An 8,025-nucleotide genomic window follows, 5' to 3' on the forward strand; every position below is an offset into this window, starting at 1 on the left:
AACACTCACCCTGACATTGATTGTCCTATTGAAGATGTAATTAACCAATCTACCAGGAAGATTTTAAGGAAGGGAACCACAATGATATTTTATATCATAAAACGATAATGTCTTATATATGTATATAATCAGTTTAAATAAAACTTTCTTAAACTTTGCATGTGACTTGATTATTTTTTACTACGCTAAAAGTAAAGGTAGCTCAAGATATCTTTACCATCCCCTCCTTGAGGTTTTCCTGTATCTGGCACCTATGCCTATGAGGAGGATGTTTACCTACGGCATGTGTGCTTGTAAGGCTGTCAACATTAAAGCCCATCTCACGCGGTGTGAAAATAGCTGAAATCTAACTTGCCTGATGATGCGACAGCTCACTGTTGTCTGCTAGCAGGGTGCCCTTCAGAGATATGTGCATGTTTCCGATGATACACCCGGTGCTATTTTTCTTGTGAGGCCTAGTCGGATTCCCTGAATGTTTCCTGCACTGATCAATCAGGAGCCTGGTTGGCGACTAAAGTCATAGCCAACAGGGCGGGAACTCTGAGGCAAACGCCAATTAATCCTCGAGATCAAACAGAAATTCATACGCCCAGAGGCAGACCTGCGATCTTGCTCAAACGGCTGTAAGGAAACTGCTAGGAAAAAAAAAAAATATTCTCGCACGTATGAAATCTGCATTTGCCAGATTCATGATGAACATGATGAACTGCCTATCTTTTCGTTAATGGTTACGTTTATTGTGATATTTTAGGATTAAGTAAACCACTAAAAAAATTTCGACAGGTTTACAATGAAAAATAGAGGCCGCTTTGAATTTGCGTTTGATGCACGTTAAGTCTTATGTTGTTGCGTATTAAATGTAACACATTGTATTTTACTGTGAACTTTGAAGGATATTGTTGTCTATTACCAACATCGAGAAAATGGATCGTATGCAGAGCGCTTCGTCCAGAGCTCGTGCGCCAGACAAAAAGCCAGAATAAAATATTCAAAAAATTCCTTGTATCCCGTAAAAGAGTTTCAGATATCAAAACAAGATTTTGGCAAATAACAGTATGCAAAGAGGAGAGTATTTTGCCATATGATTATTATGCGAATCTTGTGTATCTATCGCGATATTCAAGGTACTACAGATTTTTTTTCGATGAAATGATATAATATTTAAGCATCATCGACAGCCGGCGGAACGAGAATTACTGTGGTTTTGGAATAACATATATGAAAAAATTGTAATTTATTTTTGTACAGAGAACGGGCATTTTCATAAACTGTTGACAAGTCTTTACATCAGTTGCTGTTTTATGATTCTGTCGCAATTTCGACTGCATTAGATGGTTAGTAAGATGAATATTTATAAACTCAGCTGTATTTTAGCGAAAGAAACCGATTAATATAACAGCAAGGGGTCTTGTATATTATTTAAAACTCATCACCGATAACGTTTCTCTTAAGATAAATAAAAGTCATGATAAGTCAGGGAAAAAATAAATTGCTACTTCTATTGAAATTTCGGCGAAATCCTATACTCCAGTATATTTTTAATGACTAATGATATGGATTGAAGTTGGGAAATGGATTTTACTTCTACAATGAAGCGCCAAAGAAACTGGTACAGGCATGATATTCAAATACAGATATACAGATGGATATTCAAATGCAGAGATACAGGGAGAATACGGCGCTGCGGTTGCCTATATAAGACCACAAGTGTCCGGCGCAGTTGCCAGATTGGTTACTGCTGGTGCAATGACAGGTTATCAAGATTTAATTGAGTTTGAACATGATATCATAGTCGGCGTACGAACGATAGGTCACAGCATCTCTGAGGTCGCGATGAAGCAGGCATTTTCCCGTGTGATCATTTCATGAATGTAGTATGAATATCAGGAATCTGGTAAAACATCAAGTCTCCAACATTCCTGCAGCCGGAAAAAGATCCTGCAAGACTAGGTCCAATGACGACTGAAGAGAATCGTTAAACGTGACAGAAGTGCAATCCTTCTGCAAATTGCTGCAGATTTCAATGCTAGGCCATCAAAAAGTGTCAACGTGTGAACCATTCAATGAAACATCTTTGATATGGGCTTTTGGAGCTGAAGGCCCTCTCGTGTACCCTTGATGAGAGCACAACACAAAGCGTAACACCTCGCCTAGGCGCATCAACTCCGACATTGGACTATTAATGAATGGAAAGATGTTGTATGGTCAGACGAGCCTCGTTTCAAATTGTATCGAGTGGATGGATGTGTACGGATATAGACACAACCTCATGATTCCATGGACCCTGCATGTCAGCAGGGGACTGTTCAAGCTGAAGCTTTTGGGGGCAGTGTATTGGTGTGGGCCGTGTGCAATTTGACTGATATGGGACCCCTGATATTACCAGATACGACTCTGACAGATGACATATATGTAAGCATCCTCTCTGATCACCTGCATCCATTCACGTCTATGGTGCATTCTGACGGACTTGGGAAATTCCAGCAGGACAGTGCGACACCCCACATGTCCAGAAATGCTACAGTGTGGTTCCAGGAACACTCTTCTGAGTTAAACACTTCTGCTGGCCACCAAACTCCCCATACATGACCATTACTGAGCATATCCGGGATGCCTTACAATGGGCTGGTTGAAAAGATCTCCACTGCCTCGTACTCGGACAGATTTATAGACAGCCCTGCAGGATTCATGGTGTCATTTCCCACTAGCACTACTTCAGACATTAGTCGAGTCCTTGCCACATTGTGTGTGGCACTTCTGCGTTCTCATAGGGGCTCTATGCGATATCAGGAAAGTGTACCAGTTTCTTTGGTTCTTCAGTGTAATCTCAATAATCTAAGAAATATGAAAACAATTAACAGCACATATCATGCCAGATTTTCTTCCCTATGCCTATACAGAATGAGGGATTGTACTTTATCACTACAAACATCTTTTAGTTTGCCAAAGATACTGATAACCTGCTTACACCTTGATATTTAACTGACTGGATTTTGCAAATTTAAATTGTTTCATACTTCTCAGGTCACTGACATATGGAAATTAAATTCTTTGATTAGTGTCAATCCATATTATTCATTATTAAACAGACACTGTGGTATAGGAGTCAATTAAAATTTCAACTGTAGTATCGATTTATTTTCGCCTGGCTTCTTATTCCCTTTAATTTTCTTCTGAGGGTCGTTACCAGTAGCGCGTTTCGAGTGGTGCATTAAGTTCCCATGTTGCCACGTTCACATCTGCTTCTTTCGCCAAAACACAGCAGAGTTTGTAAATATTTATTTCACCAGCATTCTAATGCAGTGGAAATTGCCATAGAATCATAAAACAGGAACTGACGGAAGTACAAGTCAATAGTTATGAAAATGCGCGTTTTAAGTATAAATATAAAGTGAAATTTCCTCACATGTTTGCTCCAAACCCACAGTAATTCTCATTTCACAAGCTATCGATGGCACTTAATCACTACATAATTCCACTGAAAAAATCTTGCTTGACTATCGTGGAAGGTTCACATATTAATCATAAGGCGAAATACTGTAGTCTTTGCATACCGTCATTTTCCAAAATCTTGTTTCAAAATCTGAAACCGTTTAAGAAATACGAGGAATTTTGTAAATATTTTATTCTGGCTTTTTCGGTGGCGCACAAATTCGGGACGAAGCACTTTGTGTATGATCTGTTTTCTCGTATTTGTAATAGACAGCAGTACCCTTCAAGTTTAAAGGAAAGTTAAATATCTTAGCTACATTTCATACACAGCAACATATGACCTAACATGCAACAAAAGCAGATTCATAGCAACTTCTATTTTTCACAGCAAACTTTACGAAATTCTTGCGTTAGTTTACTTAATCCTAAATTATCGCAATAAATTTGACTATTAACGAAATAATAGGCAGTTCATCATGGAGCTGACGAAAGAAGCTATAAGATGTGTAAGAATAAATTTTTTTACTGAATAGCTTCTTTACAGTCGTTTGAGAAAGATTGCAGTTTGGTCAGTGCAGATGCCCTGCTGTTCACGAAGTGAAGCCTGCCAGCTAGCTTCTGCACAGAACCATACAATGTGTGAGAGAATCAGCATGCGATGTAGGCGTCACTCCCAACTGCTCACCGGCAGCCATGCATGCCACCTAGCAAACTTGTACAGCAACTTACTCCGTATGATATGAGCGTCAGCCATGTGTGCACCATGCACGCAGTTGATCGGAAGCTACAACATAAATCATGACATGGAAGAATCAATATTTTGTGAAAACATATTAGACGGACTTTCATCTTCAAACACTCTTTATGTTATTTATTTCTTACTGACACACACAACACGAGAACGACATCCTACTAGATTGCTGACATTGCTGGCAATCGATCCCATCTGGAAATTGATGGGAAAAGGATTCAGTATGTGCTGGGCTGCCAGATAGGAAGGACTTGAGTCTTTATTTGGTATGCATTACTCCTCTTCGCTGTCCTCCCCATTTGGAAATTGGCGGGAAAAGGACTCAGCCTGTGCTGGGGTGTCAGATAGGATGGATGTAAGTGTTTTGTAAGAATTGCTTATTCAAACAATTTGAGTTGTCATGGACAGTAGCTCCATGCAGTGTGTTCGGCATGAGGTGTAGACTCCAACTGATCTACTTCACTACACTGCCACTGGAGGGCGCTGTCAGCCCCCCTCCTCTCCCATCCTGTAACGTAATTCAAGACAGCAGTGTGGGGAAAATGGTGGGAAAAGGACTCAGTCTACGTCTAGCTGCTGGAGTGGGAGGAAGGACGTAATTGTTTCCTCTGTTCAATGCATGAGATGTCTGTAATGGAGAAGGAGGAGTTTAAAAGGTATATGAAGCCCATCTAAAAAGTATCTGACCTTTGGCCAAACAAAATATTTCGAATACCTGATGGGGTTGAGACCCTAACCCCTTCAAAGTAGGACCCTTGTGCTCGCCCCCAATCCTTCCACTGCCGAAAACTCCTCTGGAAGTCTTCTTTTGGAATGGTGTTCAGCTCCATCGTCGTGTTCCGCATTGTCTCTTCTCTACTCTCAAAACGAGATCCTTTCAGTGGAGTATTCAATTTTGGAAATAACCAGAAGCCGAAAGGATCCATGTCTGGAGAAGAGAGAGGTTGGCAAACAGCTGTAATTCCATGTTTGGCCAAGAAATTTTGGATCAAGTGGGATGAATGTGTGGAGGCCGGAGCAGTCAACGTCCTCGCAGACGGCGCCCACGACCGCTGCAGAAGATGGCTGCTCGGACGATGAAGGAGAGACGACCCCCACTATCGGGCGGTCTCAACGACGACCGCCGCCGATCGTCTTTGAGGTGGCCAAAGACTATAAGGGCTTCCTGCAGCTCGTGAGGCAGTGGACGACTGCCGACTTCACATTGCGAGCTGCCTCTAGAAACCTTGTTCGGCTGCAGGTCGCGAACACGCATGACTACATCTAGGTGACGTCAGAGGCGTCGAACCAGGGCCTGCACTGGTACACGCACGCCGCCGTCCCCGAGAGTCTACTGAAGGTAGTCGTCAAGGGCTTCCCCTTGGCGGCTGAGCCAGACCTGCTCAAAGAAGAGCTCGCGGACCTTGACTTCCGCATCAGGAACGTGACGCGGGTCAAGTCCCACGTCAGCCACAAAGATTCGCCTTCCTTGCTGGTGATCGCCACCGACACACCGGAGAACACGCGGCTCTTCGAGCTGAAGAAGGTGGCCAATACATCGGTCACCGCGGAGGGCCTCAAACAGAAGAGAGGACTTGTGCAGTGATTCCGCTGCCAGGGGATGGGACACGTGGCCCGCCACTGTTCCTTTCCCGAGGCTTGCGTGAAGTGCGCTGGCGTACACGCAAGAGTGCTGTGCCCACTTCCAATGTCGCACACATCGAAATGTGCAAATTGCGGCGGTCCACATGTGGCGAGTTATCGCGGCTGTGAAGTCTTCAAAGCCGCGGTTGCTCGCCAGCGTGGGCAGCCAGCACAGAAGTCTGCCAGCCGCTACCTCACCCGTCCGCGCCCAGGCGCAAAACCGGCGAGGCGGCAGGCAACAGCTGGGACGCAGAAGACAGCCGCAAGCGCTAATCACGCCCCCACCACTATGGGGAGCAGAAGAAGGCGCATCCGCGCCAGTAAACGTGCTCGTGAGGGCACACCAGAAGCCGAGCGCGTTTTCCCCCCCCATGGGGAAAATGCGCAAAGAAGATGCCACGACAACGGGAGGAGGCAAGAGTGGCAACATGATTGCCACCCCCAGTCAGCCGGCTGCACCAAGGCAACACGCTGCAACTGCAGCGTATGAAGAAGTCCTTGTCGCAGCCGTCTCTGCACTGTCTGTGGCGATCGACAAGGTTGCAAACCTTGCCGACACACTGCAGCGAGTTGCAGAGGCTTTGATGACGGTCACACAAGCGGCTGCCAAGCAGCAGCCGCAGTGAGGCGCTCCCTGCGCCGTCCGCGCCGGGAGGTATGCAGTCGGCCCGCCATGGGCCAGCACCGTTGTCCGCACATGCGGGCAACACAGAAGCAAACCATTCCTGAAAAGGGCAAAAAGCTGACAACAACCAAACGAGAAGAAAAAATTACGTACATATCGTCAACGAGAAGATTTGGAGGCAATGCAGGGTTATCCTGCAAGGACTCCGCCTAACCAGGGGAAGAGGGTGCTCCCCGAAGAAGATGCTCTAGCGGAGGAGCTCAGTTCGTCGCCGCACCTGACGATGGCGACATGTCTGATCGCCGACTATGAACCGGCAGTATACCCGTGGACTGTTCGAGCGAAATTTAGCTGATTTCTTTTGGTACTCATGTGAATAACTTCACACTTTTCTTTATTCAAGGTCAATTTCCACTTTTCGCACAATATAGATATCTTATCTAAATCATTTTGCAAGTCGTTTTGATCATCTGATGACTTTACAAGTCGGTAAATGACAGCACCATCTGCAAACAATCTAAGACGGTTACTCAGATTGTCTCCTATGTCGTTAATATACACTCCTGGAAATGGAAAAAAGAAAACATTGACACCGGTGTGTCAGACCCACCATACTTGCTCCTGACACTGCGAGAGGGCTGTACAAGCAATGATCACACGCACAGCACAGCGGACACACCAGGAACCGCAGTGTTGGCAGTCGAATGGCGCTAGCTGCGCAGCATTTGTGCACCGCCGCCGTCAGTGTGAGCCAGTTTGCCGTGGCATACGGAGCTCTATCGCAGTCTTTAACACTGGTAGCATGCCGCGACAGCGTAGACGTGAACCGTATGTGCAGTTGACGCACTTTGAGCGAGGGCGTATAGTGGGCATGCGGGAGGCCGGGTGGTCGTACCGCCGAATTGCTCAACACGTGGGGCGTGAGGTCTCCACAGTACATCGATGTTGTCGCCAGTGGTCGGCGGAAGGTGCACGTGCCCGACGACCTGGGACCGGACCGCAGCAACGCACGGATGCACGCCGAGACCGTAGGATCCTACGCAGTGCCGTAGGGGACCGCACCGCCACTTCCCAGCAAATTAGGGAAACTGTTGCTCCTGGGGTATCGGCGAGGACCATTCGCAACCGTCTCCATGAAGCTGGGCTACGGTCCCGCACACCGTTAGGCCGGCTTCCGCTCACGCCCCAACATCGTGCAGCCCGCCTCCAGTGGTGTCGCGACAGGCGTGAATGGAGGGACGAATGGAGACGTGTCGTCTTCAGCGATGAGAGTCGCTTCTGCCTTGGTGCCAATGATGGTCGTATGCGTGTTTGGCGCCGTGCAGGTGAGCGCCACAATCAGGACTGCATACGACCGAGGCACACAGGGCCAACACCCGGCATCATGGTGTGGGGAGCGATCTCCTACACTGGCTGTACACCTCTGGTGATCGTCGAGGGGACACTGAATAGTGCACGGTACATCCAAACTGTCATCGAACCCATCGTTCTACCATTCCTAGACCGGCAAGGGAACTTGCTGTTCCAACAGGACAATGCACGTCCGCATGTATTCCGTGCCACCCAACGTGCTCTAGAAGGTGTAAGTCAACTA

The sequence above is a fragment of the Schistocerca gregaria genome, chromosome 2 (assembly GCF_023897955.1).
Source record: "Schistocerca gregaria isolate iqSchGreg1 chromosome 2, iqSchGreg1.2, whole genome shotgun sequence".
NCBI lineage: Eukaryota > Metazoa > Arthropoda > Insecta > Orthoptera > Acrididae > Schistocerca > Schistocerca gregaria.